The 23,711-nt window shown below is 44.7% G+C and overlaps 2 long non-coding RNA genes across 3 annotated transcripts in view; one reads left to right on the top strand and one right to left on the bottom strand.

The window, feature by feature from the left end:
• Nucleotides 1-1,783: 1,783 nt before the first annotated feature.
• Nucleotides 1,784-23,711, bottom strand: part of LOC137840466 (uncharacterized) — a 38,358-nt gene continuing 16,430 nt past the window's right edge. Inside the window, exons 2-5 of one of the 2 annotated variants that reach the window (XR_011087129.1) lie at nt 23,022-23,099; nt 21,393-21,573; nt 17,060-17,136; nt 1,784-2,247 (exon numbers count right to left, since the gene is read on the bottom strand). This is a non-coding gene — a long non-coding RNA (uncharacterized lncRNA). Of the gene's footprint in view, nt 2,248-6,942; nt 7,503-17,059; nt 17,137-21,392; nt 21,574-23,021; nt 23,100-23,711 lie in introns of those variants that run through there. The other variant, XR_011087128.1, reaches the window with a different exon arrangement.
• LOC125971924 (uncharacterized) lies at nt 19,065-21,322 on the top strand. The gene is made up of 2 exons (XR_011087127.1): nt 19,065-20,186; nt 20,271-21,322. It is a non-coding gene; the product is annotated as an uncharacterized lncRNA (long non-coding RNA).

The raw sequence follows: 23,711 nt of genomic DNA, 5'->3' as shown, positions 1-23,711 counted from the left end.
GTGCTCTTGCCCGCTCCTCAGAAAGACAGATAGAAATTGTCGGCTGTACCCCACATCTCATTGTTTAAACCTCACAGTATAACGTGGGCAGATGTGGGTTCCCGAATTAAACTTGCTGGATCTGTGACTGATTATGAGGACAAAGGTGATGGGTGGAGCTACAGTACCAGTTGTGATGTGTGGAAGCAAACAGTGTGTGAAGTAGCTGTAGGCAGAGCAGGCGCTTGTGCGCTTCCCTGACTAGTTGACATTTGTTTGAATGAAAAGGAGGAGGGGGAATTGGCTGGGCTTCCTGAAAAACTGTGGACCAAGGGCCCATCTGATGTAGGACTTTTACAATCCATTTCCCCAGTACAGATCAAACCAAGATCAGAGTGGCGTCCAAGGGTTAAGCAATATCCTTTAAAACAGAAGGCAATAAATGGGATTGCCCCTGTTATAAATGATCTTTTGACAGGAGGAATCATTAGGGAGTGCTCGGATTCTCCTTGCAACACTCCCATTTTTCCAGTTCAAAAGGCCGACAAAATTAATTGGCGAATGATACAAGATCTACGAGCAGTGAATGATGCAGTGCAAACAAGAGCACCCAAAGTGCCTGACCCACACACACTTCTGAACACTTTGAAGCCTAATCAGACGTTTTTCACAGTAATTGATCTCAGCAATGCATTTTTCTCAGTGCCAATTCACCCAGACTCACAGTTTTGGTTCGCTTTTACCTTTAAAGGACAAAGCTATACATACACCAGATTGCCACAAGGATTTGCTGATAGTCCAACTATTTTCATTCAGGCTATTATGGCCTGTTAGGCTGATTTTCAGATGTCAAACAAAAGCCAACTTCTAGTTTATGTAGATCACATATGTCAGAGTTACGGCCCGCGGGCCAGATCCGGCCCGCGAATTGATTATCTATGGCCCCCTGGATGATATTGAATTACTATTAGAACCGGCCCGCAGGCCACAGCCGCCCGCTGGTGTTTTGCACGCACCAACACTACATTTCCCACAATGCAACGGTAGCCCGCGATGTCCCTGCAGCTCACACAAGCGGCTTCATTATTCATCAGTAGTCAGAGCAGAGTTCAACTTTCTGATACCCCCCTCCTCAAAAATGGCTAAACGTAAGGTGGACGCTAAGAACAGGGGTTTTCAGGCCAGGTGGGAGGCAGAGTACATGTTTACGGAGGTAAGAGGCAAACCTGTGTGTCTTCTGTGTGGAGAAAATGTGGCTGTAATGAAAGAATTTAATTTAAGAAGGCACTATCAAACGTCTAAGAAACACACAGACAAAGACAAGAAAATGGAATATGAACAAAAGCTACAGAAGGTGGAAGAATTAAAACGAGGCCTTAAGTCCAGACAGGCTATGTTCACGTATGCTAAATCGCAAAGCGACGCTGCTGCCAAGGCTAGCTTTATTGTGGCAAAAGAGATCGCAAAATCAGCCCGGCCCTTTGCAGAAGGAGAGTTGATCAAAAACGGGTTTTGAGCCTCAGAGCCTAACCCCGAACATTGATGAACTTGTACAAAAGATGAGACACCTCTAAGTATCAGGCTCAGCCTCAGACAAGTGAGCATCACAGAACAGTAACGTATTTTCCGTTTTTTAATTCGGTTACATTTTTACATTTGTTTCTACAAGACGTGGTTTTTCTTTGAAGAAAGTATTGTTTTGTCTGTGTGCCGTAAATTTTCGAATTTTATTTATTTATATTTATTTTTCAGTTGAATGGACCAAGGGAAAATTGCAGATAAGAGCCATGAGAAAGAATACAACTGATTTGATTAATTTTTTATTTTACGATTTGAAAGCAATGATCGGTAGATCATAGAGCAGCACAATAATAAACTTTCAGTTTATAATGCATGCACTTTTATTTATGCATTTATCTTGATATTAAGAAACACATTTTGTTTTTAAAACAATTAAATTTTTTGCTGTTTGGCTGTTGAAAATATTTTCCCTTGAAGTTACTGACAGAGCCATAACAAAATATTGCCATATTCATTTAATCATTAAATAATGTACACTGTGTTAGGTCTTAGTTCAATAGGCTATGTGCAATCATTCCGATATATTTTAATAAACATTGAACCAGTCCGGCCCTCGGCTTGTAGCAAATTTGTTTTTTTGGCCCTCGGTGTGTTTGACTTTGACATCCCTGATGTAGATGATGTCCTGGTAGCCTCCGAAACTGAAGCTGCTTGCAAGGCAGACTCCTTAGCATTGTTACACTATCTCTGCAAAACAGGGAATAAAGTGAGCAAAAATAAGTTACAATGGGTTAGACAGGAAGTGAACTATTTAGGTCACACTTTGTCGGCTTCTGGAAGACAGATACAAAGAACCAGAAAGCAGATTATTTCAGATGCACCGAAACCTGAAACAAAGAAACAAATGATGTCATTTTTGGGGCTCTGCAATTACTGCAGAGCATGGATCCCACATTATGCAGAAAAAACACAACCGCTGCTGGATATTGTGCATGGAGTTCCCATGACAATGACAGAAAAAATCATGTGGACACCAGTAGCGGATGATGCCTTTGTAGTGTTGAAACAGGCTCTGATAGAGACCACAACTCTTATCTTGCCAGACTACAATAAAACCTTTGTGCAAACAGCAGACTGCAGGAATGGTTTTATGACCTCAGTGTTACTGCAGAGTCATGGCAGCAAACTAAGACCAATTGCATTTTATTCAAAAAAACTGGATCCAGTGGCTCTGTCTTTGCCAGACTGTGTCCAAGCAGTATGCGCGGCGGGGCTTGCAGTGAGACAATCTGCAGATGTGGTGCTCTTTCACAAAATGGAGCTGCTAGTTCCACATGCTGTAGATGTGTTGCTGCTGCAAAGCAAAATGAACTTTTTGTCACCAGCCAGACATCTGTCCTACACTGCTATACTTCTGTCACAACCACACATCGTGATAAAGAGGTGCACAATCCTTAACCCAGCAACGTTGATCCCGTTGCCAGGGGATGGAACACCACATAACTGTTTGGATGTTACAGAACATCTACAGCTGCCCAGACAAGATTTAAGTGACACGCCACTTGACAAGGGGGAAAAGTGGTTTGTGGATGGATCATGTTCAAAGGATCCTAAAGGAAACAATCAAAGTGGTTATGCAATTGTGAAATTGCCAAACCAGATTGTTGAAGCAGAGAAGCTTCCATACACCAGGTCAGCACAGGCTGCTGAGCTGATTGCTCTAACGAGAGCTTGTCAATTAGCAGAAGATAAGGAAGTCACTGTATACACAGACAGTCAGTATGCGTTTTCTACTCTGTTCTATTTTGCGAAACAATGGGAGCGCAGAGGGATGACAACATCAACCGGTAAGCCGGTTACCCATGCCTCCTTGTTAAAAAACTTGTTGCAGGCCATTCTTTTACCTGCTAAACTAGCTGTGTGTAAATGTGCTGCTCACACCACTGGCAGAGATGAAGTCTCAAATGGAAACAGATTAGCAGACAAAATTGCAAAAGAAGCAGCTGCAGGGAGACATGGCCATGATTTTTTTTAATGGGTTCAGAGGACACACAACTCATAGATAAGACTATACTGACAGATATGCAGGGCATTGCTCCAATGGTGGAAAAGCAAATGTGGACGACAAAAGGTGCAATAGTGGATACAGATAATATCCACCGCATCAATGACAAACCTGTTTTACCAAAATCACTTTTTAAGGCAGCGGCGCTTGCGACACATGGGCTTTGCCATGTGTCGACAGGAGGGATGAAGACCATCATAGATCAACAATTCAGTACCTTTGGTTTAGATGCTTACTTAAAAAAAAATTGTAAAGCATGTCCTGTTTGTGTGAAACATAATCCACAAGGAAACATGAGACCTAAGAGAGGCTCATTTCCAAAACCCTCTTATCCATTTCAAATCATGCATATGGATTTTATTGAACTCACACAAAGTGGACCTCACAAATACTGCCTAGTGATGATTGATGCATTTTCCAAATGGGTGGAAGTAGTTCCATCTAAACGCGCAGATGCCTTAACAGTGGCAAAAGCTATCTGCAAAACCATCATACCAACTTATGGCATCCCCCAAACCATTTACAGTGACAATGGTCCACACTTTGTGAACCAAGTTGCGCAGAACATGGCTGTACACCTTGGAATAACGTTAAAAAAACACTGTGCTTGGCATCCTTCGAGCGCAGGCCTGGTTGAACGGGCAAATTTTACCATCAAAAGCAGGTTGAAAAAATGCATGGAAACAACAGGCAGACCTTGGCCAGAGTGCCTCGACTTAGTGAAGCTCTATATGAGAATTACTCCCACTTCAGAAGGACTAACACCTTTTGAAATCATACATGGGAGACCATATAGACTACCAGTGTTCCCTGCAGATTTGCAAAAAGCAGATGAAGAACAGACCTTGGCAGATTATCTAATCAGGACGCTCAAACTGAAAGATGTGTCAAATGCAAATTTACTGCCGCCTGATCTCTCCCCCTCACAGGTGGACAACCCTATCAATCCGGGAGACTGGGTCTACATCAAGGTCATCAAAAGAAAGAACTGGGCCAGCCCGCGGTGGGAGGGACCGTTCCAAGTTTTGCTTGCTACTCCCACGGCGGTAAAAATTTCTCAACGGCCCAGCTGGATTCACCTCAGCCTCTGCAAGTTGCAGAGAGTGCTGGACCCCTAATTCGGAGAGGCAAGGGGATGTCCGGGTGTCTCTGCCATCCTAGTAGCAACTGGGCTCCATATGCCAGATGGATCCTCTGCTGCGTTGTGGTTGGAGCGTGCTATGGTCTGTTGACTCATCTGAACAGACCAAATGACAACGTTGCCCGTGGTAAACGATGGTCACATGATGAGAACTTTGAGGACTGGTCATGGGACCCCAGAAACCCATACGAAACCAACACTTGGTACCGGTATGTCAGGTTCACTGTGAGAGCTCACACACAGGAGGCGTGCTATGTGTGTTTGAAACTCCCCCCTTCCTCCACGCAAGTTCGCTTGGAGGCCAGAGCAATGAATGTCACTGAAGCAAAATGTATGGCATCCATGGGAGGAGTTGGATATCAGCACCGTGCCGTCACAGTCAAAGATGCCGACCCTTACCGCCCTGGACTTGCTGACGGTGCCTGTGATCAGCTATTCTGGACAAATCTCAATGTGACTGTTAAAGGACGAACAATACCACAAGTGGCCTACACAGAGAGACCAGCTGGAGTGAATTACACATGTTACATCCAAGGTAACAAGACCCACGTCTGCATTAACGACGACTGCTCTCCAGGAGGAAACTGGATGGGAGCTCTGGACATCACCGATGAGTGTCAAGATAAGAGAGCCATTTCAGGTGGTGAGGGCTCTCCAATCAACATGGCTACACCATCGAACGGAACATACTTCATACAGAATGGCTGGTGGCTTTGTGGTCACAAGGTTGATCCGATGCTGCCCGCCAACTGGACAGGAGTGTGTGCACCAGTGTGGGTGACAGACCACACCTACAGGATATGACATCATCAGCTAACAGGACCACACAACTCTTCTGGACGTCGACGCAGAGCAGTTGCAACCTTTGACCCTCATGACCCTGTCTGGGGTGCGAACGTTCCAGAGGACCATAAAGTATGGTCCGTCGGAGACAAAGTTGTCCTTGCGCTCTTCCCTCAGATCAGGGTTGGGAAACTATCGCTCTTCATCGAGACACTGAACTATGGTTTTCAATCCTTTGTGAATCTCTCACTGCAAGTCAACGATGGACAAAATAGAGAGATTCAGGCTATTAGACTGATGGTCTTGCAAAACAGGATGGTTCTGGACTTGTTGACGGCAGCACAAGGTGGTGTATGCCACATCATTGGGACTTCCTGTTGCACATACATACCAGGAGAAAATGACACCCACATCAATGACGCCATGAATTCGCTGAAGAACTTACAGCAGGCCATGTCTAGAGACAAGGTCCCACATCAGTTTGATTTCTTTTCATGGCTATTCTCTGGCAACTGGTGGCAACTGCTGTTGAAATCGCTGTCTCCTGTGCTTGTTGTGATGGTGGTGTTGTGCTTGTTTACGACCTGTGTTATCCCATGTTTGAAGTCTGCTGTGTCGAAGTTTGTGTCCTCTACTGTAGCCCAAGTTCATATACAACTTCTTAGAGATGACGGATGTGATGACGATAATGAAGCGTGGATTGCGTAGATGCTGTTCTGTTGAGCATGTTTTACAGAAATTTGATGATTTGACCATCAAAAATATTTATTGATAGCATTCTGGTCGCCTGAGGCAAAGGGGCCATGTAAGAATTTTCCTGCTAATAACATCTGGCCAGCAGGTTTTTCGCTTACACAATAAGTTTGATCTGGGGTGTTGAGGTGATGCCTCATCTTCACTGGAAGGTGTTGCTATCATTGTTTGTTGTTTTTATTTTTGCTGTTCTTCTTTCTTCATTATACATATATATATGTTTTTTTCTTACTTGTCTTTGTTGTTTGGGGTGACATAATCATATGATAAAACAGGAGGGATATGTTAGGGTTTTCCAGGTTATCTTTATCATAGGATTATGTTGGAATGTAGACTATAATGATTAACCAATCTTGTCTTGCTCTCACAACGTAGTAAAGTAAAGTGGTTGCTTCCTGTGCTTGAGTGACCAGCTGCAGAGGAAGCAATCAAAGTTGTTCTGTTTCCCACAACATCGTAAAACACCCCCTGCTCTGATCTTACCAGAGGCCGGGGGTTCACCAAACCAGTCCACTCTCACCCCCACTCTGTTCTTCCTAATAAATATGCCCTTGCAGGAAGGAGACTTTTCAGACTTCATTCTGGAGCGAGTTAACTCTCCACCTGTAGGTGTCTAAAAGAACTTCCTTGTCTCCCGTGTGGTTCTTGCAAAATAAGTTGGAGTGAGCAAATCTCTAACAGGGGGGAGGGTGAGTTGTAGTCTGTAATCGCCCGTATGCCTTGCCACATGCTCCTGGTGTTGTTGGCGTCGTGGAAACGATCCTGAATTTTTCGACTGTGGTCTCGCTTCGCTACCCTGATGGCACGGTTCAAGTTGGCTCTCGCTGTCCTCAGTGTCTCCTTGTCACCAGACTTGAAGGCAGAGTTCCGCGCTTGTAGCGTTTGACGTACCTCCTCAGTTATCCAGGGTCGTTGGTTGCCATGGGTGATGATATTCTTAGTGGTGCTGACGTCCTCGGTGCATTTGTTGATGTAGGCTGATACAGTCATGGCACACGCATGTCAAATCTACATTGGGAGGGAGGCAGGCAGGCAGGGAGGCAGGCAGGGAGGCAGGCAGTGTCTGTCTGTTGAGGTTTTCACCTTGTTCTTCTCCTGCTGAAGTTCTAACTGGACGTCCATCAGTTTGGCTCTCAGCTCGTCATTGTCGGCTTGAAGGGCGTCCGTTCGCTCCGCCTTGGCCTGCCCTGCCGGAGCTCGTTTGGACATCTCTTACTCGAGTCTCACCCGGTCGTCAGTCAGAGATCACAACATTTGTACCTTAAAGGGAAATGTGCTTTCGGGAGTTTGCAAACATATTTTTTAAGGTTGTGTTAAACTTATAATCATATTAATATCTAGTATTGGAGTGCTCGTGTGGATTGGTGGGTGGCGAAGAATGTGCAGGCAAACTGCATGAACTTGTTTTCTTTGAAGTGTTGTGGAATAGGCCCAGACAGGGAGTACCGGACGAGAACACCTCACGGTCGGTGAGAAACGAGAACAACAGCACGTCTATGTGGTCGGGCTTCGCGGGGAAAACCCAACCGCCAGACCTCAGCGACACCTAGACGGGGAGGAGATGGCCATCGACCAATCATCTCACAATATTTTGCATGCTTTAATATTCATATTGTGTTTCTTCAAAACTGGGCAACCCGGAAGAATGTGTCGTCTTTTGGTGGTCACAAAAACGCACGAGTTTTAGTGTGAGGGACCCGGGACCCAGGCCTGTATTGTGCGCTTTTAAACAATTGGTAAATTTGGTCTGATTGATCTACTGGTCTTCTCTTTGACAGAACGAACTCGCAAAATTGTTAGGTGCGCCAGTGTGTGGATTAGGACATAGCAATTTATGTGTTAAGTGTTGATCGCAATTTGGAGTCAGATCAATAACTAAAATCCGTAACCTAACAATTTCTTGGTGACCGCGGACGTGATGTCAGAGAAGGGTATTTGACAAACTCGTGGTTTTCATCCAGGACACCGGACAGTGTCAGGGACACTGTCTCCCGGTCGGCGAACCGTTTGGAATAAGCGCACAACGTTGAGCTGGTACAACGTCTCCTCAACCCTGAGCTCATCACCGATAAGGTAAGCAGAATACCTGTTACTATAAGTCGAAATTCTGCAAATTGAAAGAGGAAATTTAAGAGGAGACTGTTGTTCAGATCAAATAAGGTGTGCATGAAGTTAAGATACATACGGTGAATAAGTTTGGAACTTACGTGTGTAACGTGTACGGTAAAGTCAGGGACTTACGCGTACTAAGGATAGGTCAGGGACCTAGTGCTTCGTCGTGGTGGACAAAAGTGCGGTGACAATCGTACTTAGATAACTGGTTTTTTTTTTTAGAGATCCCCGAGGGGAAGTGAGGCCTCCTCAAAAAATATCCGGTGGTAACAGTTCCTCCTGTGAGAGATCAGACCGCTAAAATATCCAAAATGAACAACCAAATTAGGGGTAGTTTGTGTGATGAGGGGGGTTTGTGTGATGAGAGCAGTGTGTGTGCTGAGAGGAATGAGTGGAGTGAGATTGAAAGAATGTATGCTGATGTGGAAGCGCAAATTGTGAGTGGCATTGACCGAAAGAGAGTGGCAAAGGAGCGAATGAGACACCGAAAAGTCTTCGCGAAATTGGAAGCCGACAAATTGTTTAGGGGCTTCCCAACAGCTTGGGACATGGAACGCCTGGCACGGCAGTTGCAGCAAAAAGAGAGTGTGGTGCTGAAAGGAAAGCTCGCCTTAGAGGACGAGAAAAAAGGCGCCGGCTGGCGTAAGCGTAAGGTGCTCGAGAAGCACATTAGGGAGAAGGAGGAAGAGCGAATTTTGCGACAGCTGCAACAGCTTTGTCTGCCACTCAGAAGAAACCGCCCGTAGAAAGTGTTGTTAATGTGAGAAAAGCAGAGGAGGTAGAGAAAGCGGTGAAAATAGACGAGGAAAGAAATGAATACAAGGGCATTTATCCATCTTTGCATGATGTGACACACCCGAGTGCCCCGACACTTGGAGTGAGCTATGTTGGACCGCCGCCGTACAGCGACCCCGGAGTAATGGCTCCGGTAGTGACGTTGGGTGGCAGGATGGTAGTGGATGTCGAGGGCGAAGGCAAAAGGGCGGATCAGAGTATTGTACAGTTGATTGAACAAGCAGTAAATAAAGAGAGGCGACGGGCCCGGGAGGGGGACACATCCCGCGTGGACACCTCCACCCCCGGTCCGAGCCCTCAACCGTCCAATGTGACGGAAGGAGAAAGCTGGCATAGACTTACTGCCGAGAATGAGGAGCTAAAAAAGAAAGTTGATCAAGCCGATGAGCAGCGTAGACAGGAAGCGCAGATGTTAAAATGGGCAACGGAGAAAGTGAGACAAGAAGACGCGAAGAGCGAGCGAAGACAGCAAGAGCGTCCACAGTGGGAAAGCAGCGAGGGTGAGGAAGAAGATGATGTTGTGATGCAACAGAGAAAAATGTTGGAGTACGCGAATCAGGACAGTAGAAAGAAGTGCAGACAGGGAGAGAGAGAGAGACACGGATAAAATATAATTTGCGGAGTGGTCAGGGACAGATGCCGAGGTGCAGAAAAATGAATTGATGTGTCCGCTGGTGACCACATTGGGTGGTCAGCACTACGAGCCCATGGTGCTCCGTGATGTGACCGCAATGATGGAAAAGATGCCCCCACTTCACAGAGGAGGCAAGGTATGGCTAAACAAATTTTTGGCTCTGATGAGTGGGCAGAGCTGTACACTCGGTGACATGCGCCAGATGTTGGCAGGAGCATGCTCCCTAGTGCAATTGCAGGCGATTGAGGAAGCAGCAGGCATAGTGAGACTGGGGAGGGAGGTGCTCTTGCCACAAGTAGCAGCACCCCTGTTTGAAAACATTAAATTGACTTTCCCACAACCCACCGATCTGGCCCCCACTATGTTTCCTTATGATGTGAAAATGTCACCTGCACAACATTATGTAACATGTGTGGAGAGTTGGATTGAAACCACAGGTCGCCATCCGGCTCTCACGCACGAGGCAGAGGTGCTCTTCCGAACGGCGCTGGTGGATGGACTTCCGCCAGATGTGAAGAAGCAGCTAATGTCAGATCCTGACATTCTGGTTTGTGCCGAAGAACGATTTAAACGTCATTTTTTGCATCACTGCAGAATGTTCACTGAGTCACAAGCTAAAGTTGAAAACGGGACAGACGCATTATCTAAACAGTTGTTGAAATTACAGTTGGCAAAAATGCATGGTGAAGCTAAACAGTCTAAATCACAGAAAAAGGAAATGCAAATGTCACAGGCTCCTCAGGTGGTGGGGCGCGGAAGGGGCCAGTTCCGGGGCGGATACAGAGGCCGGGGAGGGAGTGCACCTGCTTACCCGGGGAGGGCAGCATACAAACCCCATTCGCCCAACGCATGTTTCATCTGCGGCGAAACCGACCACTGGGCAAAAGAATGCTCACAGTATCGACCGCGTGGAGCCACCCGCCCAGCCGGAGGCCCGCCATACCAACCCGGGGCGCCAATGCAACAGGCGGAACAGCTCCATCCGGTGGACGGCCCTGGCAACAGCCACAAACGCATGGAGGTCAGTACTACCAACATGATGATCTCTGGTGTAGACAATTTGAATAGGGCTGCCCGGGGAGCCAGGAAAGCAGTGGCCCGGCGGAGCCAATGCTTCATGTGACAGTGGAAGGAAAACCTGTAAAGATGCTGGTGGACACAGGAGCAACTTATTCATCAATAAACACTGCCCTACCTGTATCCTCACTGTCAAAGAAAACAACAACTTTAGTCGGCTTCCCGGGACAACCACGTACTCTGCCTTTTACCAAACCACTTGAAACTGTGATCACCCGGACAGGGTGTAGACTGTGGCACAAATACATCCATTCCACAGACACTCCGATCAATTTGATGGGAAGGGACTTGCTGTCAGCCGTTCAAGCCAGAATTCTGTGTGGGCCAGAGGGAGTGATTATTCAATTTCCAGATGGCGTCAGCATCCAGTGCTCACAGCAGCTACAACAACATGGTCAGTGGCTGATGGCGCCCCTACCGGCAGAAGCAGAAACTGCAACCATCTACTGGGCCAGGCTGGAGCCAGAGACCCCTGCTGGTGGCGGTGTGTTCTCGACCTACTGTGGAAGCCCTGGATCTGCTCACTGGCGCCATACCACCCACCTGTTGATCCTTTGCATTGCATTCTATATTATGACCGAAAAAGTGATGATGTATATCGGGATTTGTTTGAAGAAATTGAAGGGCACGTGTGGGATTTAACTTCATCATGCATTTTGATTGGTAAAGAGGGAGTCGCAGCGGCAACTGAATTGACATATGAACAAATGCAGTGGCTCAAAATGACAGAGAAAGGGGTGCCACACATTTCGCTGGCTCTTGCCCCAGGACACGAGGCCAGACAATTGGGCTCAATGGTCAAGCAGTTGTTGCAACAGACCGATTGGCGGAAAACTCACATTCCTAATTTGTACTGGTCTGAGTCTCAGAATGCATACCAAATTAAACAACCCATGGCAGACACAGGATTGCTGGAGATGATGTTGGTGTCCCGCACACACGGTAGGGAGTTAACTGATCATGAGGACGCTGAAGTAATGCTGGCGGCCTTGCCCGACACACTGTGGTCCCAGGGTCCATTTGATGTCGGGTTTTGTCATTCGGTGGCCCCTACTGATCTCCAAATGGATGAGACGCAGCCTATCAAACGGCCTCAATATCGTTGGCCGAAAGAGGCGGACCAAGGCATGGAAGACACTCTGTGTGGCCTCTGGGACGCAGGGGTGTTGGAAGTGTCGTGTTCCGAATGGAAATCCCCGCTGAGGCCAGTGCAGAAAGCAGATGGGAAAACATGGCGCATGTCACATGATCTAAGAGCAGTAAATGATGTCACCATCACTCCTGTTGTTCCTGTGCCGGACCCGCACCGGATCCTAGCGTCATTGAACCCTGCCTACCAGTGGTTCACAGTGATTGATTTGGCCAATGCCTTCTTCTGCCTTCCGCTTTCCCCCTCAGTGCGGCACGTGTTCGCATTCACCTACAATGGAGTGAAACTGCAATACACTCGCATGCCGCAGGGATTCAAAAACTCGCCAGGTTTGTTCAATCAGGTCCTCAAGGAACTCCTTGAACCATGCCAAATGCTGCTGGCCTGGCGAAGATCTTACTCAAAACAGCCCACACGGTCATGGGACATCCCATCTATGTGTTAACTGATCATGCGGTATCCTCATTTGTCGCGTCAGCGGCATTCACGTTGACTCCGCTGCGACAAACACGGTTGTTGAAAATATTGACTGCTCCAAATGTCAACTATGTCCATTCCGGAGTGAACATGGCCAATCAATTGTTGGTGGGTCCACATGAGTGTACATTAAAGGTCCAGACAGTGACAAAAGTCCGACCTGACCTCCATTCCACTCCGCTCGGGCACGGTCGGGTGGTGTTCACAGATGGCTGCTGTTGGAGAGACAAAGAAGGCTCCCTCCATGCGGCCGCGGTCGAGTGGAGGGATGGTTCCTTCCAGCCTCTTAAAGTGATGAAGCTCACCACCCGCCCATCAGCCCAGGCGGCAGAAGTCTTTGCCTTGGTGTTAGCCTTACGGCAGTGTAAGGGGGAAGCCGTGACCATCTATTCTGACTCTGCCTATGCGGTGTCGGCGGGCTTAATCGATCTGGTAGGGTGGCTACAGAACAGGTTCACAACGGCCAGAGGCCCGGAGATTGCACACAAGGACTTGATGTTGCAGCTGTTTGAGGCGTTGAAATACCCAAGCAAGGTGGCCGTTGTCAAAGTGCCTGGTCACTCCAAAGCTGACACCCTAGTGGCCAGGGGAAACCAAGCGGCTGACGAATTGGCCAAACAGACGGCCGGGTACGGCGGGGCAGCGGACATGATGGTGTCCCGCGGTCCAGTGATTGTGGACGGGGAACACCCCGACTCCTGTTTGCCTCTGTCGCTCTCACATGCCGATCTGTGTGCCGCCCAGGATGCCACGTCCCCGGAACAAAAATCAGTCTGGCTAGCAGCAAAGGCTGTCAAACGATCAGATGGCTTGTGGGTAAGACCCAAAGGCCAGCCCGCTCTTCCGGAAGGAAGGCTAATGGCGGAGGTCCTGGCACAGGCACACACACCTTCCCATGTGGGCCACCATGCCATGATGACCCATCTCCAGAGTTGGTGGCATCCCAGACTCTCGGACGTGGTCTGGAAATTCGTTGCAGAAGGAGCAATACGGAAAAGGAAAGGTTTTTCAGAATTTTCAGAATTAATTTTAGTAGGAGTGCTATGTGTAAGTTGTCTTTTTGTGTGGGCATTGATGACAATTGATGAGACCATCCAGCAGAAAACGTCCCAGATTCAAAATTCACCCACCTACAGACAATACCGATGCAGAGGAAAAGTAGTCTATGAAGCTGAGGTGAACACAACAGAAGAGCTCTCACGAGAGGAACAGGGAGGTTTGAGACAGAGATGTGACAGCAAAAATTGGCAAACGTATGTCACGTTGTTTAATTGGACAGAGAAAAACCAAACATTAGATGACAAATTGGAAAAGTACCAGAGAAGGGTGTGGAGGAACCAAATTCAACAAGTAAAGAAAGTATTGGATTTAGCCCCACCAGATAGAGAAGGGACATGTATTTACCAATGTAAAGAAGATGGACAGTTTGTTGTTGCTTCATGTCATGGACAAAAGAAGTTAACATATGGAGAAATGTGGTTGTTTTATTCTCAATGCTTAGGGAATGAGTTTGGTTTGTTCTCGGTTGAGAGGGCATTGGAGAGTCACGGCATACAATTATCCACTCAGATGACGCAGATGGCGGTGAAGGTAAGTCAAGGGAGGTTGAACGATAAATTGAAAAACCCCGCCCCAATCAAGGAACTGTTGTGGTACTGTAATGGAACAGGGTGCCCCACAACATATTACAATGTGTCTGAGTACCATTTAAACATCCGGTCCAAAAGACGAGTGGTGACTGGGGTCACTCAGACACACCGCGGACTCTGCGTACTGGTTCAATCATTCAAATGGGGATCCAGGTTTGCATCCCTAAAAATGTTACAATACAAATTACCATACCGTTTGATAGTTTGGTAAACGAGCAGATTAGAGGACAAGATTATCGGGATTATGAGTGGTATTTGACCAACGAGTTGGTAAACAGGTGTTGGAAAAATTTGGTATGGGACACCAAAGATTGGTATAAGTCATGGGGGACTAGTGTTCAAGCGAAACAACATCAGCAAATGATAAAAGGGGAAAAAACGCAGACAGGCATCACCTTGTGGGTTAATACTTCGCACGATTTGCATTTGGGAAGCCGCACAATAGGATGCTGGGGTTTCCAGTTAAACATATATATGTATGGATACCCGTATTGGCAGGTGTTCCTATGTCAAGGTGAGGATGCCAAACAAGAATTATCCTTGAGTCCCTCGACAAACCCTCGAATCCTCGCGAAAGCAGTCAGGAGCGTAGATGATTGGTTTAGGATCACCACGGGAGTCACTGCTATAAATAATAATTGGCTTTTGATGGCAGAACAAGCTGCTAATACTACTGGTGAAGATTGTGTGGTCTGTCTTAAGGCAAGAGTAGTGTTAAACATCGTACCAGCGGCAGTAGAATCATCTTGTATCTTACAGGTGTTGACCCAGCCCAGTACTAGTGGTAATTGTTTAATTTATGATGATATTTTCCCAGTCGTAGGCTTGGAAAAAAGAAAGCCCATTTTTGACAACCATGTGACTCAACAAAATATGACATGTTTAAAGTTAAAGGGAACCGGCATAAGTATTGGGACAATAGATCCTACATGGTGCAAAGTCAATTTGTCACTGAATGTAACCTCTCCTCTCTCTCGTGCAGACATCTGGTTGTGGTGTGGTGATGACAAATTATATGATCGCTTGCCGAAGAATGCATCAGGTATCTGTGCCCTCGTGTCTTTGATAATGCCTGTGGTGGTTGTCGCCATTGAAATACAGAATCTCAATTGGGACCTGGAGTCCCCACTGGCGGAGCTCCTGAAGCGAGCCAAAAGAGACGTTTTGCCCCCGTGGTTGAACGACGACGATCCAACATATATTGACGCTATAGGAGTGCCCCGGGGTGTACCAGATGAGTATAAAGTGGCCTCGGGATTCGAAAGTATCTTCCTATGGATCACCCCCAATAAAAATGGAGACCGTATTAATTACGTTCATTACAATGTCCAACGATTATTATACAGCTGAATCATTTGCCGCAGTTCATGAACAATTGGCTGCAACGTCGTTAATGGCGTTCCAAAATAGAATTGCGTTGGACATGCTATTGGCTAAGGAACATGGTGTATGTGGAATGTTTGGTGATGCATGTTGTACTTTCATCCCAAACAACACGGCACCAGGGGGGCGACTGACCAGGGCGTTGGAAGGACTAAGGACACTGAACAAAAAGATGAAAGATCATTCAGGTGTACACACCGATATTTGGTCTGATTGGATGAAAACGTTCGGAAACTGGAAAGGGCTCATCATGTCTGTGCTTGTTGCTGTGGCTGTTTTTACTACAATTATGATGCTATGCGGTTGTTGTTGTATTCCATTATTGCAATATACCCTGGTGACTCAACATGAGCCGCGGGGGGAAGGAAGGATCGACAGCGCGCTGGTAGCTGTTTGCTAGGGTAACGGGTGATGACCTAATAAATGAGGTCATGAGAGGGAATAAAGGGAAATGTGCTTTCGGGAGTTTGCAAACATATTTTTTAAGGTTGTGTTAAACTTATAATCATATTAATATCTAGTATTGGAGTGCTCGTGTGGATTGGTGGGTGGCGAAGAATGTGCAGGCAAACTGCATGAACTTGTATTCTTTGAGGTGTTGTGGAATAGGCCCAGACAGGGAGTACCGGACGAGAACACCTCAAGGTCGGTGAGAAACGAGAACAACAGCACGTCTATGTGGTCAGGCTTCGCGGGGAAAACCCAACCGCCAGACCTCAGCGACACCTAGACGGAGAGGAGATGGCCATCGACCAATCATCTCACAATATTTTGCATGCTTTAATATTCATATTGTGTTTCTTCAAAACTGGGCAACCCGGAAGAATGTGTCGTCTTTTGGTGGTCACAAAAAAGCACGAGTTTTAGTGTGAGGGACCCGGGACCCAGGCCTGTATTAATGCGCTTTGTCAGGAATAAACAATTGGTAAATTTGGTCTGATTGGTCTTCTCTTTGACAGAACGAACACGCAAAATTGTTAGGTGCGCCAGTGTGTGGATTAGGACAATTTATGTGTTAAGTGTTGATCGCAATTTGGAGTCAGATCAATAACTAAAATCCGTAACCTAACAACCTGGAGAGCACAAACGCAGCGCTGTTTTCCACTGGCTTCGGACTCAACTTCAATCGGTACCATAACTTACAACATCATAAACATAGATCTAGCATGACTTATTCATTGAATAAATGCATTTGGTTCTTCAAAACTGCATCACGCAACATAGCGTGACCGAGACGGCCGTTATCCACCTGCGTGAAGTTATTTGGTGAAATGAATGAGATGTTTAAGACACCATTGTTCTGTCTCTATGTAGATGAAGGGAAATAATTGATTGCTGAAGGTCCAAAGGTGTTGTGATAAACAAATAAACATATCAGTGATTAGTGACATATTTGTGATAAACATATTAGGCAGGATAATCACATATGTTAACTTGACTGCCCACACTGTATTTATTTATGGTTATTTGTTCAATCGAGTACTGTTAGACATGAAATAGGAAGTGTTTAACATAAATGGACGACAAAAGGGGTACTCACCATCGTAGCTCCTGCTGGTCAATGATACGAGCCTCTTCTTGCAGTGGAAAACATACAGCCAACAAACACCGTGGAACCTAAAGGAATGAAATTAAACATTAACATTTAGCCTCAACCAACATTCACAGATACAACGCAACGCAAACTACACAAACGTAAATCTTTTTAAACACAATGAGTTGTGTTAGGGTTTTCAGGTTAGTTTGATCCTATGATTATGTTGGAATGTAGACTGTAATGATTAAATCAATCATGTCTTGCCCTCACAATGTAATGATTAAATCAATCACGTCTGGCCCTCACAATGCAGAGTAAGATGAAGTGGTTGCTTCCTCTGCTTGATTGACCAGCTGCAGGGGAAGCAATCAAAGTTGTTCTGTTTCCCACAATAGTGTAAAACACCCCCTGCTCTGATCTTATCAGAGGCCGGGGGTTCACCAAACCTGTCCACTCCCACCCCCACTCTGTTCCTCCTAATAAATATGCCCTTGCAGGGAGGAGACTTTTAGACTTCATTCGATAATCGCTGTTCAGACAGCGACGAATGGACTCTCCACCTGCAGGTGTCTAAAAGAACTTGCCTGTCTCCTGTTTGGTTCTTGCAAAATAAGTTGGAGTGAGCAAATCTCTAACATTTTGGTGCCGAAACCCGGGATCCTCATACCCACCATCTGACCGGCGAAGGAGGACGTGCTGCATTGTCGACAAGCCAGCGTCCATTAGGAGGACCTGGAAAAGAAAGTCCTGGGAAGAGAATTCTTCGCTGGGCCAGCATCTTAGGTCTGCCTTCGTCTGACAGAGGTGGATTGACGGGATCCGGCGGTGCAACGAACCAGGGGACAAGTAAGTTAAAGCGCTAAAGATACGGCTTTGGTTTGTCCGAGCTATGAGATACGGCTTTGGTTTGTCCGAGCTATGAGATACGGCTTTGGTTTGTCCGAGCTATGAGATACGGCTTTGGTTTGTCCGAGCTATGAGATTCGGCTTTGGTTTGTCCGAGCTATGAGATTCGGCTTTGGTTTATCCGAGCTATGAGATACGGCTTTGGTTTGTCCGAGCCATGAGACCTAAAAAAGCGCTGGAGTTTGTGTGATTGAGTGTGTGACTGGTAGGATAAATTGACTAAGAAGCAGTTCTAGCGTTGATCCATGGCAAAAAAAACAGGCTAGTAATTTGTTGAAAGGTCAATTTAAACCTGCATTGAGGATCCTCAAAGAAATAAATAAGTAATAATAGTAATAATAATAATAATAATAATAATATTTTTGAGACAAAGAGATTGTATAACCTAAAACTACTAGAATTAATATGGGAAATAAAAACGGTAAATCTCTTGCTCTGCTCTTCTTTAAAACGAGAAGTTCATGGCAAGTAGATTTCTTAATTGTATGCAATATATGCCGAAGTGGAAGAGAAAGTATGGAGTAGAAAGGAAGTTGAGAGTTCAAGTGGTAAAGAAATGCAACTTGCTTCTAGAAGATAAATAAATAAAATTAGAATGTGCTGTCCTCGTGTGCATGGGAGGGACCAGCTCATGATCGACCACAGGAAATGGCCAGCCTGTGACGAATCATTGGTGCTGGGAACTACCTTTTGCGTGCGAAAGCTGTGCATGTGTGTGCGTATGTGTTAAAATGATGAACATTGGCTAAAGTTTTAGTATAAAAAAAAAATTTGCTAGACTGTGGTCTATCCAATTTGCACCGCAGAACAGAAATGATTTTGAAAGATAAAAATGAGAGGAAAAAGAGAGAAATCTGTTTGCAAGCAGAAACTAATCCACACTAGTGCATGTTAAGTGTCGAGCCCACATGAGAAATTCGAAGAAAAAAAAATGACAGAACATGCTTTCAGGAATTGGAAGAAGCTAAATTGTGAATTTAAGATTTTGCAATGCTACATTTAATAGGAATAATTGATTGGTTGTGTTATAAGATTATACAAAATTCTAAATGCAAGCTAAATCTGAGAGATTGAGTTCTTCAAATTTAAAAACAAGGAAAAAATTCAGATTGATTTGCCAATTGTTTGTTTTAGTTAAGTTTTTTTTTTAATTGGTGGATTGTTCTACCAGGAAACCTGAGTTGAAAGTGATATATGAGTGTTGTGTGGTGAGCTTGGATGAATTGGGACCGATGTGATAGGAAGACTCCTTTTTGGAGACTGTGTGAGATACATATGATGAGCATTGATGAATGATTGCCTGAATGAAAGGTTGAATGGTTGAAGTTGTTGGCGACTACTATGGAAAATTAGTAGAGCGACTTTGATGAAAGAACGATTTTGAGCAGGTTGAATGTTAGAAAGAAACACGTAGCTTTTGGATTGATAATTAACTAAAAAAAAAACAAAAACAAAAAAAACTGGAGAACCAGTAACACATGTAGAAGATGTGTGAACTGAGAAATTAAGAAGCGTTTTGGAAAGAAAGTCAAACTAAATGATGATGAAATCATATGTAGTACTACAAAACTTTACTACATATGGATTCTCTAAATCATACTAACTAAAGAAACTACAACAAAGTGAAAGTGTCTAATCATTTGCTAGCTGAGTCGCTCCCCATTCGGGGAGGCCATCCATTTACTTGCTAAGCTAGTTGTCAAAACAGGGGCATGATTAGAGAATGGCATCTATAAATGACCTACCCTACCAAAGAACCTATGCAAATGGGCTGCAATATTGAGCCATGGTGCGCGTCACATGGCTCAAGAGGAGGGATAGTGGGGCAGGTCAGTCAGCTTTATACAACATATGGATTTGATTCATATTCCAAACATTTTCAAAACAAAACAAACATTTTTTTTTTTTTGTAGAGCTTGTTTCAAAAAAAAAAAAAAAAAACTCCTATTTGCCAGTTAAATGGGCACTACAATTGACTACGAGAGTTGCAAGCAACAGATGAAGAGCAGTCCTGGGCAGATTATCTAATCAGGACGCTCAAACTGAAAGATGTGTCCAATGCAAATTTACTGCCGCCTGATCTCTCCCCCTCACAGGTGGACAACCCTCAGGTTCACTGTGAGAGCTCACACACAGGAGGCGTGCTATGTGTGTTCGAAACTCCCCCCTTCCTCCACGCAAGTTCGCTTGGAGGCCAGAGCAATGAATGTCACTGAAGCGAAACGTATGGCATCCATGGGAGGAGTTGGATATCAACGCCGAGCAGTCACAATCAGTGATGCCGACCCATCCCACTCTGGACTTGCAGACGGTGCCTATGATGAACACTTCTGGGCAAATCTCAATGTGACTGTTAAAGGACGAACAATACCACAAGTGGCCTACACAGAGAGACCAGCTGGAGTGAATTACACATGTTACATCCAAGGTGGTTTATCCGATGCTGCCCGCCAACTGGACAGGAGTGTGTGCACCAGTGTGGGTGACAGACCACACCTACAGGATATGACATCATCAGCTGACAGGAGCACACAACTCTTCTGGACTCGACGCAGAGCAGTTGCAACCTTTGACCCTCATGACCCTGTCTGGGGTGCAAACGTTCCAGATGACCATAAAGTATGGTCCGTCGGAGACAAAGTTGTCCTTGCGCTCTTCCCTCAGATATACTGTTTCTGTGTTTTTCTTTTTGTTTTTATTGATAGCATTCTGGTCGCCTGTGGCACAGGGGCCGTGTAAGAATTTTCCTGCTAATAACATCTGGCCAGCAGGTTTTTCGCTTACACAATAAGTTTGATCTGGGGTGTTGAGGTAATGCCTCATCTTCACTGGAAAGTGTTGCTATCATTGTTTGTTGTTTTTATTTTTACCATTCTACTTTCTTCATTATACGTATATATGTTTTTTTTTCTTGCTTATCGTTGTTGTTTGGGGTGGCATAATCATATGATAAATCAGGAGGGAGATGTTAGGGTTTTCAGGTTAGTTTGATCCTATGATTATGTTGGAATGTAGACTGTAATGATTAAATCAATCATGTCTTGCCCTCACAATGTAATGATTAAATCAATCACGTCTGGCCCTCACAATGCAGAGTAAGATGAAGTGGTTGCTTCCTCTGCTTGATTGACCAGCTGCAGGGGAAGCAATCAAAGTTGTTCTGTTTCCCACAATAGTGTAAAACACCCCCTGCTCTGATCTTATCAGAGGCCGGGGGTTCACCAAACCTGTCCACTCCCACCCCCACTCTGTTCCTCCTAATAAATATGCCCTTGCAGGGAGGAGACTTTTAGACTTCATTCGATAATCGCTGTTCAGACAGCGACGAATGGACTCTCCACCTGCAGGTGTCTAAAAGAACTTGCCTGTCTCCTGTTTGGTTCTTGCAAAATAAGTTGGAGTGAGCAAATCTCTAACAAGTTGTACTTACCGTGTACGCTCTAGACGGTCCACTTGCAAGCAGAAAATAAAGATATTTCTGTTGATAATCGTCGTGTTTGTATCCGTTGTCTCGCTCAAGGCCATTGCGCCCACAGATTTGAATTTTGGCGAGAGTTCAGCCTATTGACGTCATTTCCGCGGCACATGCCTGCGATGTAATACCCGCATATCTGAAACGGCAAAGTTAAGAGTAGAGTTAAATAAAGTTTTTAATCAACGTAATAATTTACAACCATTGACCAGTCGAAATAATCGTCGAAATTTGGCGTCTGTGGCTGGAAGCAGACGCCGAGTTCGACGTTCCTCTCAAACGCCACACTCCCTCGCTTTTCAGGGCTACAAAAAAACGTATTTTTCAAAACAATGAGTTGTAATTACCTTGTACGCTCTAGATGGTCAAGTTGCAAGCCGAAAACAAAAATATTTGTCCTGTTAGTCGTCGTGTTACTGTGTCTTGTTTGCCAGCATTGCCGCTTTCCTACTTCCTGTTGCAAGCCACGCCCACGGATTATAATTTTGCCGTGAGTTCTGCCTATTGACGTCATGTCCGCGTCACATGACTGTGACGTAATATTATCTAAAACTGTTTGTGCGGTATTGTGTTGTTCTGTGCGGTATTGTGTTATTCTGTGCGGCAGCGTGTTGTTCTGTGGGGTGTTAAAGATTGAGTGAAGGGCCCTCGTTTTAAACTACTTTTTTTAAAAGGAGTGGGAACAAGTAAGACGTATTTAATTTATTTAATGGGAAGTAGTAAGAGCTATTGAATGTAATCTATGTATTATATTCTATTGTATTGTATTCTGTTGTATTCTTTTGGATTGTATTCACACTAACCCCACTAAAACTTCAGCCCACAAAAACTAGCCTCTGGCGCCTAGCCTCTGGCACTTAGCCTCTAACGCTTAGCCTTTAACACTTAGCCTTTAACACTTAGCCTAGAAGGTGAATAAATAGGGTTAAAGGTTGAGTGTTTTAAACTACTTTTTTGAAAAGGAGTGGGAATAAGTAAGACGTGTTTAATTTATTTAATGGGAAGTAGTAAGACTTATTAAATTTATTTAATCTATTTTTCTTCCCAGGCAAAATTTGATGTGCTGCAATTCCAAATTTCCAAAGTGAATGAAGGAATGAAGTCCTTTAAATTATGATTTTGTATAAATACTAGGCATAAACACAAAATCTACTGCACAAAATGGGCAGACTTTACTTGTTTGAAAAGGACTGGTTACAGACTTTTTTAATTTATTTAATGGGAAGAAGACTTATTTAGTTTAATTGATCTATTTTTGTTCCCTGGCAAAATTCGATTTGCTGCAATTCCAAATTTCCAAAGTGAATGAAGGAATGAAGTCGTTTAAATTATGATTTTGTATAAATACTAGGCATAGACACAAAATCTACGGCACAAAATGGGCAAACTTTACTTGTTTGAAGAGTTACAAGACAGACTTTTCAGATTTATTTAATGGGAAGAAGACTTATTTAGTTTATTTAATCTATTTTTGTTCCCTGGCAAAATTGGTTATTGGTAAAATTTATGGTTATTTGTTAAATCAAGTACTGTTAGACATGAAATAGGAAGTGTTTAACATAAATGGAGGACGAAATGGCTACTCACCATTGTAGCTCGCTCCTGGTCAATGATACGAGCCTCTTCTTGCAGTCGAAAACTTACAGCCAACAAACACCGTGGAACCTAAAGGAATGAAATTAAACATTAACATTTCGCCTCGACCAATATTCACACGTACAAAGCAACGCGGCTGTATTATTGCCGCCAAAAAGGCACAGATCAGGCAGTCCAAGTGAAGGTTGTCTGTGGTGCTGAAGAGGCAAATGAAATTTTTAAGAGTTTTCATGCCAGCCCAGCAGGGGCACACGCCGGGCAAAATAAAACAAGACACAGCATCTCTCTGAGATATTACTGGCCAGCGATGTCTGTTGACATTAATGAGTGGGTATGTAAACAATACAAAAAGAGTATTCTTGTTTGTTCATTAGTACTGTTTATTGAATTATATCTTGCAAAATTAGCAATGAAGTTAAGAAGTTAAATGTCTTAATTTTGTTGTCGGGCCAATTAGTGGCCCAACAACGTTATTAAGACATTATAACAATTTTATTAAAAAACTCAATTGGCATTAATTTTGTTCTTTACACATTTTATTGAAATTATTGACAGACGTATTTTTTTCTTCTGTTTATTTTTAGATCAACCCGGTGGAATACAAACTTATTGTTGGCATTGTCAATGAGCATAATCATTGGAAGCTGGCGGTAAAGAAATGTTTTAATGCCACAAGAGGGA

This window comes from Syngnathus scovelli, chromosome 7, assembly GCF_024217435.2.
Source record: "Syngnathus scovelli strain Florida chromosome 7, RoL_Ssco_1.2, whole genome shotgun sequence".
In the NCBI taxonomy this organism is placed as follows: domain Eukaryota; kingdom Metazoa; phylum Chordata; class Actinopteri; order Syngnathiformes; family Syngnathidae; genus Syngnathus; species Syngnathus scovelli.
This window is presented reverse-complemented; position numbering and strand designations above follow the sequence as displayed.